We start from the raw sequence: 14,556 nt of genomic DNA on the forward strand, positions 1-14,556 counted from the left end.
TATGTCTAGATTTCTGTGTTCCTTGAGTAAAAATACAGTCTCATACAGAATTAAAGAGCCACGGAATCTAGAACCTGCTTCCTGAAAATGAAGAAAGTATCTTCCCATCAGAGCAAATGCCTAGGAGACATGTGTTCACTCTTCCCACGGGTGTAGTACTTCTGTTATCTTAAAATGCCACCATTTTTCAGTTTGCTGCGGTCCTGTGATCCAGCCATTTTCATTGTATTCCTTTTTTTTAGTATCAGTTTCTGTTCTGCAATGATAAAATATTTGAAATTCTGGTATTGAATTTCATCTCCTCCTGAGACTTTCTCATTTAGAGACACGGCTCTTGAGCAGTGCCAAAGTTTCAGCCCCTAAAATTCAGAGGCAGAGATTTAAAACCAGTAGCAATCTGGGCAGATGTCAGCGGGTGAGAGGTTTCCACAGCCAGTCCTCATAAAGCACATGTCCATACCTCACTGTGGCTTCTAATCCCCCAATAAAGCACAGATCCTACCGCGATCATCAGCAGAGTCTCATGTCCAAAGGCAGATATTTTATTCAAATAATCTCACACTGCTCTGTGGGAAATACTATTTTCATTATGTTTGCAAACATGTTAGCATTCATTAAAATGTACACTGCCTGCAAGAAAGATTCATGGTGAGTTTTTTTCCTGTTAGAGGACATATTTGTGAACAGCTCTCATGAGGCAGAAGTTTTTAACACTGGTGATTTGAAATGTGTGGTACTTTACATTGCTCCGCTCATCAGAAAGTTTCAGAGTATAGGCATCTGGGGCACATTCCATCCCTCCAGCCATCTGACAGGGCCAGGCCTTCAAAATTCTGGAACTAAGTCCTTAAGCTCCCTTTTTCCTTGTGGAAGACTTCATTCTAGACTAAATTTTGATTTTATTCTGGTTTTTTTTTTTTTCCTTTTCCTATTCCATCATGCTATCCCTACCTGATCAATACTTTTGAAGGCTTCTTTTTGTTTCTTTATTATTTCTCTTATGTCTTTTTTGTTTTGTCTTCTCTTTAGGTCTTAACAACTTCATAGCCTACTTTGTTTGTTGAGAACACACTTTGTCCTTTTTATCCATTGTATGCTTTTTATTACCTGTCTCGGTATTATTCCATTTTGCAATGGATGGGATACTAAAAACTCAAAAGCAGAAAGTGTTTCTAAATTGAATGTAACTTTTATGTAGATTTATGTTTTTAAAGATGCTTTGAATTAGTCAAATGAAATGCTACCTAGCTCCAGAGGTACTCTAAGACTAGATTCTTTCCTTTCTAAATGAATGGACATTTATTTGTACAGAAGAGACTCATAGCGTATAAGTATAAATTTAAGTAAACTTTAATTTCTAAAATGAACATGATCCCATAGTCATGATTGTATTTCTTACACATAACACACTCATATGCACACAGGTACACACACACATGCAAATACCTATACTTCATGGTAATGGCCAGGCAGCAACAGCGTGAAGTCTAGTCAGGTCAAAAAATTACTGGTGTCCAGCCGCAGCAGACAAAAGTTAACCATCATACCATTTTCAGGAAAAATAATCTATTCATCCCTAAAAATTATGCTAAGTGACAATCACATCTTTCATTTTAAATAAAGCCTTTAGGGGACTTTCCTGGTGGTCCAGTGGCTAAGACTCCACACTCCCAATGCAGGGGGGCCTGGGTTCGATCCCTTGTGGGATCCTAGATCCCACAAGATACAACTAAGACTTGGTACAGCCAAATTAATGAAATAAATAAATATTTTGAAATAGTTATTAAAATTAAATAATACCTTTAAAGCTAAAATCAAGTTGCTATGTTGTCAAATCTCTTAGGAGACAATCTAGAGATCAACAGAAGAAAATTCCATCCTAGGGAGGCTGTTGCAGGGAGTGAGCTAGTACTCTGGGAAAAAGAGGTGTTTAGGGATTTTCTACCAAGACTTGCTATTTTAATCTTCATTCCAGTGACTTTTAAATCAGTTGAAAAATTATTTTCTTCTTTGTCAGTGATTGGTAAAAATGGTGTCCCTGTACCGAATGAGTTATTTAACTTTTATTTCCTCATTTATAGAAAGAATCATGATTTCAACTTAAAATTGAGATGTTGAAGAGATTAAGGGATATGATCCCTGTAAAGGTCAGAATAAAACCTGATACCTAATAGGGTCTCCATGGTAGTGCCTCCTCCTGGCACTATCCTTTGATAACACTTCCTGGCTAGGATCTTTTTGTCACCTATTTGCATATAATTTCAGAAAATGTAGGGCTAGAGGTCTTGCTGGAGAACTTCACAAGGATCTGCTTTCCTCTTTATGGTTTTAAGATGTTTCCTAGTCACCTAGGGTCTGCCTGTTGCAACCATGGTCCCTACACCTTCATAGTTTTTACGTGTGCAGTCAAACTCGGTCTGTTCAAACTTGACATGGGATATGTGGGGATCTATGTAGATTCAATTCAGTCATTCTACTTTGAAAAATAATATTTCAAGCTTACTATATCTTTTCACTTCCAAATTAATAGGTAGAGAATCTGATATTCTAATCAAAGCATTCATTCTAACCCAAGTAAAGATCAATGACTTCTGGTAATCAGAGCCTGAGTGTTTTGGTTTAATTTGAAAGAGAATTCTAGCAGCAAAAAAATTTCAGAATAGGAAAGTGGAAAAAAAAAGACCTTAGTATATATAATATAATTAAATTTGGAAAAGGTCTAAAAGACTATATGTATCAATTTCTCATTACTTAGATGGAACTGAAGACAAGAAAGAAAGAAAGAAAGTAAGTAAGTAAGTGTTGGTCTCCCAGTCGTGTTCAACTCTTTGCAACCCCATGGACTGTAGCCCGCCAGGCTCCTCTATCTATGGGATTCTCCAGGCAAGATTACTGGAGTAAGTAGCCATTTCTTTCTCCAGGGGATCTTCCTGACCCAGGGTTTGAACCCAGATCTCACACATTGTAAGCAGATTCTTTACCAAAAGGGACTAAGTAAAATTTTTAAGGTGATTTAGTGAGCTAAATTGGGAGCTGAGACTAGAACTTGAGTATTCTAATTGCTAGTGCTTTTGGTTGTTTTTTTAAAACCTGTATTCCATTGTCTTTTAAAATAGATGTTTTCTTGAAGGTTGGATCCATGGTCTTCTCCACTTATAAAGCATGAAGCCTGGGCAGCTAGATGGCTCTCTCCTCAGATTTCTACCCTGGTCTTTATCACCCAATTTTTCTGTCTTCTTCTGGTAATCAAAGAACTAAAAGCCCTATGTCAGTAGTGTTTTATTCACTGAGAAATAAATAATACAATTATAGAAATGCAGGGTTCATCAGATATATACTGAACACATATCAGGCATTGTGCTAATTATACACATGAACCATCCATAGTTTCTTTCAAGGAGAAGCTCACAATCTTGTGGAGAAAGAGATTCATAAACAAATAATTATAATTCAAATAAGTATTGCAATTTATAATGTAAATAGGATCCATTTCTAATCCATTTTCAGAGTATAATTGGGAAGAATGTGTAGACAGTTTTTGAATATTACTTCCTCATATTGAGATGAATATATCAGGCTATATGTTAATTAGTTCTTTCTTCACCTTCTCTTATCCTCCTATCATTTAACATGAATCATGTTAATAATCTCAGTATTAAGTTATAGGATATTCAATTGGGACATTCAGCTAGTGGTGGAAAGGACATCACCCCAAAATGGATGAGGAGACATTTATCTATCATTTTTTGTTGAGAGAATTTGCATGTTTCACTTGTATGAGGGAAAGTTGAGTCATGTCAGGTGTAAGCACAATTTTGCTATTTATTTAGATGTTAAAAGTGAAAGTGAAGTCAGTCAGTTGTGTCCGACTCTTGTGACCTCATGGACTGTAGCCTACCAGGCTCCTCTGTCCATGGGATTTTCCAGGCAAGAGTACTGGAGTGGGGTTCCATTGCCTTCTCCAGGAGATCTTCCCAACCCAGGGATTGAACCCAGGTCTCCAGCATTGTAGGCAGATGATTTTACCACCTGAGCCACAGGGAAGTTAGATGTTAAGAAGGTTAAAAGAGGTTTTTTTTTTTGTTAACATCTAGATAAAAAGCACTTCTGAATGAAAAAGGGTTAGACTGTGATGAGTTTGTGCAGTTCAAATGAGCTACGCTGGAACTACTGTTTCCAGAATTCCATTAACTGTATGGCCCCCTTAAGGAAAGTGTGTGGCACTTGGAAGGCACAGTGAAGCACCAGCCTTTATGCTTTGAGGCTCCTAAGGCTGTTGGAGCCACTGCACCTCATGCACATTGGTGTGGGTTTGTAAACTCACTTTGTGAGCTTGACACCCTTGGCTCTGTCTACTCCTCCAGCCCTTACTGAGCAATCGCCTCTTTCCATTTCACCTAGTTCTGCCCCAGGTGAATGTACAGCTTCAGGGAGAAGGGAGCCAACTTCTGGCAGATCACCCATGACATTGAGAAACAGATGCAAGTTCCAATTTGTTCTCATTCTTCTCTCTTCACTTAGAGTTTTTCTTTCTGATTAGCTACTCTGATGACCTTCAGTGAGCTCAGAATCAGGCTTCTTCCCTAGTGTTCATGAGTGTATAACGTCTAATCCTTATTTGAAATTCATTATTTTTTATCACTGCTTCTCTGAAGGAAACTTTTCATATTCAAAATGAAAACCTTGTTATTTTAAATGTTTAAATATTATGCGTGTGTTGCTGCTGCCGTTGCTTTCTAGTTTCAGTCCTTCATTTTAACCTACACGATTCTCTTTGGATGTTGATTATGGCACTGGTATAATTCAGGTTCTGTTTCATGTTCTCTGCAATTTTGGTAAACAGGTCATCTATATTTTCACATCATGTATAAAAAGATCTATTTGTTTTAGACTTATTAGCATATTTTTGGAAGCTATATAACCATGCTTATCACTTCATTCCATGAATATTTTTTTCATATTTCCATAAAGATTAAGAAGAGAGTTTGTCAAAAACTTTGGTTGTACTCAGATGTGCTATACTTACTATATTTTTATGATTCCACAAGCTATCAGTTCTATCTGTGAGATTTTAAAAAGTTACTTTTAACTCAATTAGAAAATGGCAAGGACATGAATAGACATTTCTCCAAAGAAGGCGCACAGATGGCCAACAGGTATGAAAAAGTGCTCAAGATCACTAATCATCAGGAAAATACAAATTAAAACCACAATGAGATATCACTTCACCCCTGTAAGAATGGTTATTATCTTAAAAAAACAATATTTAACAAGTATTACTGAGGTTATGGAGAAATTGGAAGTCTTATAACATTGTTGGTGAGATTATAAAATGGTGCAGTTCACTTTGGAAAGCAGTATAGAGGTATCTCAAAAAATTAAAAATAAAACTACCATATGATCTAGCAATCCCACTTTTATGTATATATCCAAAAGAATTGAAGTCAGTATCTGAAAGAGATATCTTCATTCCCATTTATTGTAGCATTATTCACAGTAACCAAGATAAGGAAACAAATACCTATAGATAAGTGAATGGATAAAGAAAATATGGTGTATGATACAATGAACTATAATTCAACCCTAAAGTAGAAGAAAATCTTGCATTATCCAGCAGCATGGATAAAAATGGAGGATATTAAGCTGAATAAAATAAACTGGTCACATAAGGACAAATACTGCATGATTTCAGTTATATAAGCTATCTAAAGTAGTTGAACACATCAAAGCAGAAAGTTAAATGGTAGTGATCAGAAACTTGAGGGAGTGGGAACCAGAGAAATTAATAGTTTAAAGAAAGTTGGCAAAGTTAATTATTTTGTATATAGAAATGTCTAGTATTACCCAAAAACTATTGGGAGGAGAAAACTATAATAGAACTAGAAATAAATATAAGTACTTCTTCTTAATTACCTTCTAAAAATTCATACAGCAAGAATGAGATAAAATTTAGAAGTTTTGTGCCTTTTCTACTCCATTTCTGTACTTATTTGTCCTAAGCATCACTTGTTTCTATGCTGATATTTTTTCAGCTGTTCCTTCAATTCCCATAACTTCTGAATGACTCTGAAAATTAGACATGAACCTAAGAACTCATTGGCAGCAGCCCTCTCTGAACTTCATTACTCCAGCCCTGCCAATGATTTTGTAAACACAAATATCCATGCATACATCTTTTCCTGCTGAAATATTAGAGTGGTTTCTATTTTTCTGAAAGAACAGCAACTGTTCTCATTACAATGCTTAACTCACTTCCCAGCTCATTCAGGGTAAAATTTCCCCGATGCCTTCAAGACCCTACTCAGTCTGGTCTCTATTTCTCTGATCTTGCTCCCTCAGTCCTCTTGTTCGTGACCTCTGCTCCTGCCAGACTGGTCTTCTTGCTGCTCCTTAAACCAGGAAGGTCCTCCCTGCCTCAGTGCCTTTGTACTTTCTGTTCCTTCTGCCCAGGATGCCTCTCCTCCAGATAGCTGTCCAGCTTACCCTCTCACCTCCTTCAGTTCTTGGTATAAATGCCATCTTTTTATAGAGGGCTTTCCCCTGACCACCCAATTCAAAAGAATTTCTACCCTTCAGCCCAGGTTGTAGAAGTAGATGGTGGAATCCTCTCTATTTAAAACATAAGAAGATATATGACTAAGAGAAAAAACCCTTATCAGGGCTTTTAAATGCTAAACCTAACATTTATCTTATCCAAAGTGTAAGAACCTTAAAAAGAGTGGTGGTGACCCAAGATGTCCATCAACAGATGAATGGATAAAGACGCTGTGGTAAATATATACAATGGAATATTCAGTTCAGTTCATTCGCTCAGCCGTGTCTGACTCTTTGCGACCCCATGGACTGCAGCATGCCAGGCTTCCCTGTCCATCACCAACTCAAGGAGTTTATTCAAACTCATGTCCATTATGTTGGTGATACCATCCAACCATCTCATCCTCTGTTGTCTCCTTCTCCTCCCGCCTTCAATCTTTCCCAGCATCAGGGTCTTTTCCAATGAGTTGGTTCTTTGCATCAGGTGGCCAAAGTATTGGAGTTTCAGCTTCAGCATCAGTCCTTCCAATGAACATTCAGGGCTGATTTCCTTTAGGATAGACTGGTTGGATCTCCTTTTAGTCCAAGGGACTCTCCAGAGTCTTCTCCAACACCACAGTTCAAAAGCATCAATTCTTTAAGGCTCGGCTTTCTTTATATTCAACTCTCACATCCATACATGACTACTGGAAAAACCATAGCTTTGACTAGGTAGAGCTTTGTTGGTAAAGTAATATCTCTGCTTTTAATATGCTGTCTAGGTTGGTCATAGCTTTTCTTCCAAGGAGCAAGCATCTTTTAATTTCATGGCTGCAGTCACCATTTGCCGTGATTTTGGAGCCCCCAAAAGAAAGTCTCTCATTGTTTCCATTGTTTCCCCATCTATTTGCCTTGAACTGATGGGGCCAGATGCCATGATCTTCGTTTTCTGAATGTTGAGATTTAAGCCAAATTTTTCACTCTACACTTTCACTTTCATCAAGAGGCTCTTCAGTTCTTCTTCACTTTCTGCCATAAGGATGGTGTCTTCTGTGTATCTGAGGTTATTGATATTTCTCCCGGCAATCTTAATTCTAGCTTGTGCTTCATCCAGCCTGGCATGTCGCATGATGTTCTCTGCATATAAGTTAAATAAGCAGGGGGACAATATACAGCCTTGACACATTGCTTTCCCAATTTGGAACCAGTCTATTGTTCCATGTCCAGTTCTAACTGTTGCTTCTTGACCTGCATACAGATTTCTCATGAGGCAGGTCAGGTGGTCTTGTATTCCCATCTCTTGAAGAATTTTCCTACAGTTTGTTGTGATCCACACAGTCAAAGGCTTTGGCATAGGCAATAAAGCAAAAGTAGATGTTTTCTGGTACTCTCTTGCTTTTTCTATGATCCAGCAGATGTTGGCAATTTGATCTCTGGTTCCTCTGCATTTTCTAAAACCAGCTTGAACAACTGGAAGTTCATGGTTCACGTACTATTGAAGCCTGGCTTAGAGAATTTTGAGCATTACTTTACTAGCGTGTGAGATGAGTGCAATTGTGCAGCAGTTTGAATATTCTTTGGCATTGCTTTTCTTTGGGATTGGAATGAAAACTGACCTTTTCCAATCCTGTGGCCACTGCTAATGGAACATTACTCAGTTATAAAAAGGACTGCATTTGAGTCAATTCTAATGAGGTGGATGAACCTAGAGCCTATTATACAGAGTGAAGTAAGTCAGGAAGAGAAAAACAAATATTGTATGCTGACATATATATGGAATCTAGAAAGATGGTACTGATGCACCTATTTGCAGAACAGCAATGTAGATGCAGACATAGAGAACAGACTTATGGACATGGCTGGTTGAGAGGGGAAGAAGGAGAGGGTGGGATGTTTGGAGAGAGTAACATGGAAACACACATGACCATCTGTAAAACAGATAGCCATGGGAATTTGCTGTATGACTCGGGGAACTCAAACTAGGTCTTGGTAACAACCTAGAGGGGGTGAGATGGGGAGGGAGATGAGAGGGATGTTCAAGTGGGAGTGAACACGGGTAAACATGTGGCTGAGTCGTGTTGATGTTTGTTGGAAACCAACACAATACTGTAGAGCAATTATCCTTCAATTAAAAATAAATAAATAAAAAAGAGTCAGTGGTGGTTTAGTCACTAAGTCATGTCTGACTCTTTGTGACACCATGGACTGTAGCCCTCCAGACTCCTCTGTCCATGGAATTCTCTAGGCACAAATACTGGAGTGGTTTGCCATTTCCTTCTCCAGGGAATCTTTCTCACTCAGGGGTAGAAGCTGTGTCTCCTACATCGCAAGTGAATTCTTTACTGTTGAGCTACCAGGGAAGCCTTAGAAAGGGTGGGTGGTCAGTAAACATTCGTGTTGATGTTGCAGTGATGGCAAGATTGGATAGAGCAGGGGATGATTACAACTCTTTAAGGAAGAGTAGTTAGGGTTGACTCATAACAGGAAAGACCCTTGGAGATTGAGTAACTAACTACTAGTCACAGATTTCACAGCTTACATATTCTTTGTTTTAGACTAGATCCTATATTTTATTTTTTCCTGCAAAGGCAGGTCAAAATAAAACAAATTCTATTTTTTTTAAAAATAGATCTTCTAGTCTAAACACTGTCCTAAATTCTGGTAAAGACATTTGGGACTACCTGAAAATTCCCTAATATGAGCATGTTATAATGATAGGCTTACTTAGGTAAAATTACTCAATCCCTTTACTTTTTGTTCATAGGATGTATATTAAGGATTTATTTACTATTATAAAGTTATGGGTAAATGGAACTGGAGTCTAAAAAAAAGTAATGAAATGGAATCAATATGACAGGAATAATTAATTGTTCTTCTTAATCCTTTATTTGGGATGTACACATTGATTATTTTCCTGAATGCCTGGCTGGAGGGGAGTGGTACAAAGAACACTTTTATGTAGAGAAACTTTCAGAATTTTAGTATCAAGAGCAAAAATGAATCAACTGGAGACAGAGTAATATTGAAAAGATTTGGCAGAATTGACTAAAAAAATAAAATGGATCTAGCCCTCTCTGTGACCTGGGCTATTTAGCTACAGATGGTGTTCTGCCTTTAAAGAAAACAGTGAACTCTTCAAGAACAAAAATAAGATAACTTTGTTAAAGAAAAATGGATAGAGTGATTCAGGAAAAAATGTAGCTGCAGATGGCAAAAGAACACAGAGAGGACAAAATTGCCCTTTATCTGGTTTAAGGAGTGAGAAACAACTAGAAATGCGCTGGGATTCTTTCCTGGAAGAAATCTGAAGCGATGAAATTGAAGGTTGACGTTCTGGTCACAGTGCTCCTAGAAATGGGTTTATATGATATCTGGGCACAGACAGAGAAAAAGCATCTGTAGCTGACTTTTGTTGCTCTCTGTGGGCCCCAAATGATGGATTTTTCCCTCTTCTCTAAAGTTCCCCATGACACTAAAGGACATCCACAGACTCCTCCATCTCCGAAGTTAGGGTTCTGCTTTGGATTATGAAAACAACTGCTAACTTGATCTTCCTGTCTCTCGTTTTGACCTTACAATCTTATTCTCAACCAAAATCAGTGTCATCTTTACAAATGCAAATCTGATTATATCTGTCTGCTGATAAAAGCCATTCAGTGACTCCCCATTGAACATAACAACAATTCCCAAAGTTTATTCCAATAACTGCCATGAACTGTTAGTAAATATTTTTTAAAAAGATGTGGAAAATTCTAAGTTAAGATTAAACATTTTTCTTTACAGTAGGTTTTTTTTTTAAGTATAGTTGATTTACAATATTGTGTTAGCTTCTATTATATATATAAACATTTTTTCCAATTCTTTTGCATTAAAAGTTATTATAAGAAATTGAATATAGTTTCCTGTGCTATACAGTAAATCCTTGTTGTTTGTCTATTTTATATATAGTTTTGTATGCCTGTTAATCCCATACAATAGGTTTAATGCTGATGTTCACTGTGAATCTCTTAGAAAGGGAAAGATATGAAAAGTAAGATTTCCCAAACTTTTTGATTATGGAAACAATTTCCTTTTCATAGAGTGTCTCACATGACTAATTTGGTGTGGAATGCATCTTTGGAAATACTGGCTTATAGTGCAGTTCAAGTTTGTGTGCAAAGCAAGGAATAATTAGAATAATCTAGAATCCACTGTCCTTAGTCTACATTTCCCTGACACATTATGCTTTCTTTCTTCTCCATGCTGTATAAGAAGTTCCTCAGAAGATAGAAGAAATTCAAATGACTAGCAATAATTAAAGAGAATATTATATCTATAGTGCACAGAGAATAGAAGTTTAGGCAAAAAATAATTCATGCTTCTAATAATGAGTCCAGAATAAATGGAACAGAAGCAAAACCATAAATGGAATAAAATTCCCTTAAAACTTCTCTTAACTTGAACCCTTTCCAGTCCATTTGACTAATGCCTACTCAATGTTTTGGATCACTGGAATTTTCATAGCTTTGACTTTGTGTTCATTTTCTTCAGGTTGCAGAATGCTTAACTGGTGTAACTAATTTATATCAATCATTCCTTGATTTAAGGTCTGATAAGAAAAAAGTAAAGGGAGCTAAGAATAGTCTATCAACTCAATTTAGAGAAAAATAGCTTATCTCATTTCTTTCTCCTCATTTTTGGAGGTGTGAAGAGAAGGAAAGGGGATCCAGGGAAAATTCTATAAAATAAAAGGTGGATGATAATTCTCAAGATGGACAGGAAAGACCATACTTTTGAAAACAACTTGCTAAATTAACAAGTAAATTTTATGTGATACACATTTTATTTCTGAATAAGATAAAAATATAACCTTGAAAAGATGATGCTATATACAATAAAGCAAGTTTTAAAGGAAAATAAAATGCAATAACAAAGCTAGCATATTAACTGGAAATTGGAAATAACAAAATCTACAGTGCATGAAGTCAAATTGTTTTGGAGAAAAATATGAAGTTCCATAGAAGATAGAAGAAACCAGAATATATAGCAATAATCAATGAGAAGATTATAGCTATGGAGCACAGAGAATAGAAATTTAGGCAAAAGATAATTTATGTGTCTAAAATGAGTCTAAAATAAATTTTAAAAAGCCAAACTCATAAATGGAATAAAATAAACTGAACAAATATCTCAGAGTTTCTGTAGAATGTGCACTTGACGAAAGTAGGAAGAGGAGATTATTATCTAACCATATGAAGATCACAAAGTAAAAGAAAGACTCATACAAGATTCCCGGGAAAATAAGTTACCTACAGAAGTAGAAAATTCAATCTTCTTCTTGACTAAATGCTTGGACATAATGACAGAAATTTTGTATAATTTTGAGGGAAAAATTTGTGGCTCAAGAAGTTTTTATGTAGCTACACTGCTGTTGTGAGAGCCGACTCATTAGGAAAGACCCTGATGCTGGGAAAGATTGAAGGCAGGAGGAGAAGGGGATGACAGAGGATAAGATGGTTGGATGGCATCACCGACTCAGTGGACATGAGTTTGAGTGAGCTCCGGGAGATGGTGAAGAACAGGGAAGCCTGGCATGCTGCAGTCCATGGGGTCGCAAAGAGTCACACACGGCTGAGCGACTGCAGTGCAGGAGACTTGGGTTTGATCCCCAGGTGGGGAAGATTCCCTGGAGAAGGAAATGACAACCCTCTCCAGTATTCTTGACTGGAGAACTCCATGGACAGAGATGCCTGGCGGGCTACCATCCATGGGGTCGCAAAGAGCTGGGCATGGCTGAGTGATTTACACTACAGTGTTGCTAAGATGTGAAGGTAATGGAAAGACATAATCAGAGTACTACACATGTCCTTTTCTGAAAGAATTATTCAAAAATATCTTCTACTAAGTGAGAAAGGAAACAAAATAAATGAACTGACTTACGGTAAGAATTGAAACCACATCAATGTAAACTTATGCATAGTATTTATAAATGTGATTAGATATATAACTCAAACAGAAAAGCTGTCAAAATATAAAGAATAGCAGTCAGAAATATAGTACTAGAAGACTTAAATGCATCCTTGTTTCATAGGTAAAATTAGGCAAGTAATTGTTAAAAGATTTAATTAGTATGTATAAAATTGATATAATAAACACAAGTTTAATTTTTTGTACTAAATATGGAGGCTAGTTCCCCCTGTTTTCAACGTGGCTCATGGAACATTTATAAAACTGATCACATATTAGGTGACAAAAAAAATGCCTCATTATATTCTCCAAAACAACTTAAATAGATCACTTTTTTAAAAAAAAAGACACTGAAATAAAATTCAAATATGCAACCATTTATAATTTAAATATTGTTCTAAATAGTTCTTGACTACTTTAGAATTTTAAAGTGTAGTTAATGGACAATTTAGAAAATAATAGCAATGAGAACACTATGTTAAATCTGAGATTTTTTTCCAGGGTCCCCTCTGAGGAAAAGATCAGATTAACAAAAATGTTTTCAATAAAGAGAAAAGAATATGCAATTGAAGGTTATGGGGATTATAGCTTTTGTTTTCTACTTTCAAATTTCAGCCTCTTTGTTTCCACTATAAAGTTTATACTAGTGTGTGTTTATCACCAGCAAGTATGAGAATATCTGCTTTATTACAACTGCTCAACTTTATTATTTAAAATCGTTACCAACTTGCCTTTTTTGTGTGTGACCGTTTAAAGTCCATTATCTATATGTGGTCTCTGTTTAAAATCTTCCAAAGCCTTTGGTTGCAACCAGAATGAAATCTAAGCTCCCAAAAGGCTCTCTTTGGTCTGGCCCTTCCCTAACTTTTCAACTCTATCTTTCTCCATTATTTCTCTAATTCACATTTCAAAAATACCGGTCTTATTTCTCCTCTTCAAATATGAATACTCCTTTTGCTTGGAATGTTTTTCCTGAGAGCTAGGTCTAAACTGAAGTGTCATCTTTCCCCAGAGGCCTTCAAATAGCGTTCATGATAGCTTCCAAAGGTCTTTCTACCTCTCTATGCCACAGAAGGCTTCCTTGGTGGCTGCGTGGTAAAGAATCCGCCTGCCAATGCGGGAGAGGTGGGTTTGACCTTTGATCTGGGAAGATCCCCCAGAGCATGAAACGGCAACCCCCTCCAATATTTTTGTCTGGAATATCCCATGGACAGAGGAGCCTGGCAGGTTACAGTCTATGGGGTCACAAAAAGTTGGACACGACTTAGTGACGGAAGAACAGATGCAGCTTTTTCTTCTTTATAACATATATCTTCTTCTTTTGCTTATTTACTTTTTTCTAGCCAGTAGAACATAGCTTTTTTTTGGGAGAGTATTTCTGTTCAACAGAAATAGAGTCCTGAACATCTAGAACAGCTACTGGTGTAAGGGGTCCTGTCAAGAGAGGTTTGTTGACTTGTCCTTGACTGTATGGTCATGTTTTAGAAAGGGCCTTCAGCACGTACATTATATAACAGCATTACTGCAGTTTCTATATGCGTGCATGCTAAGCTGCTGTGTCTGACTCTTTGCAACCCTATGGACTGTAGCCTGCCAGGCTCCTCTGTTCCTGAGATTCTCCAGGCAACAATACTGGAGTGGGTTGCCATTCCCTTCTCCAGGGGATCTTCCTGACTCAGGGATCGAACCTGTGTCTCATGTCTCCTGCATTGGCAGGTGAGTTCTTTACCATTAGCGCCACCTGGGATGTCAAATGATAACGATGGTTCTTTGTGGATATGGAATAAAGGGGACTTTAAGTCTTTTTATCCACAATTTCCACATTTTATGTATTTTCTCCCATAAACCTTTCTTTTTAGAATCACAACAATATTTTAAAAAATTCTGTAAGACCTTGCTGCTGCTAAGTCACTTCAGTCATGTCCGACTCTGTGTGACCCCGCAGACGGCAGCCCACCAGGCTCCCCCATCCCTGGGATTCTCTAGGCAAGAATACTGGAGTGGGTTGTTGATTATATATCTTCATATATACTTGGATGACAGTATTAATAATAATGTACAATAATTTATACTTAGCCATGGTGAAGTAATGGATGA

The sequence above is a fragment of the Capra hircus genome, chromosome 14, assembly GCF_001704415.2.
Source record: "Capra hircus breed San Clemente chromosome 14, ASM170441v1, whole genome shotgun sequence".
NCBI lineage: Eukaryota > Metazoa > Chordata > Mammalia > Artiodactyla > Bovidae > Capra > Capra hircus.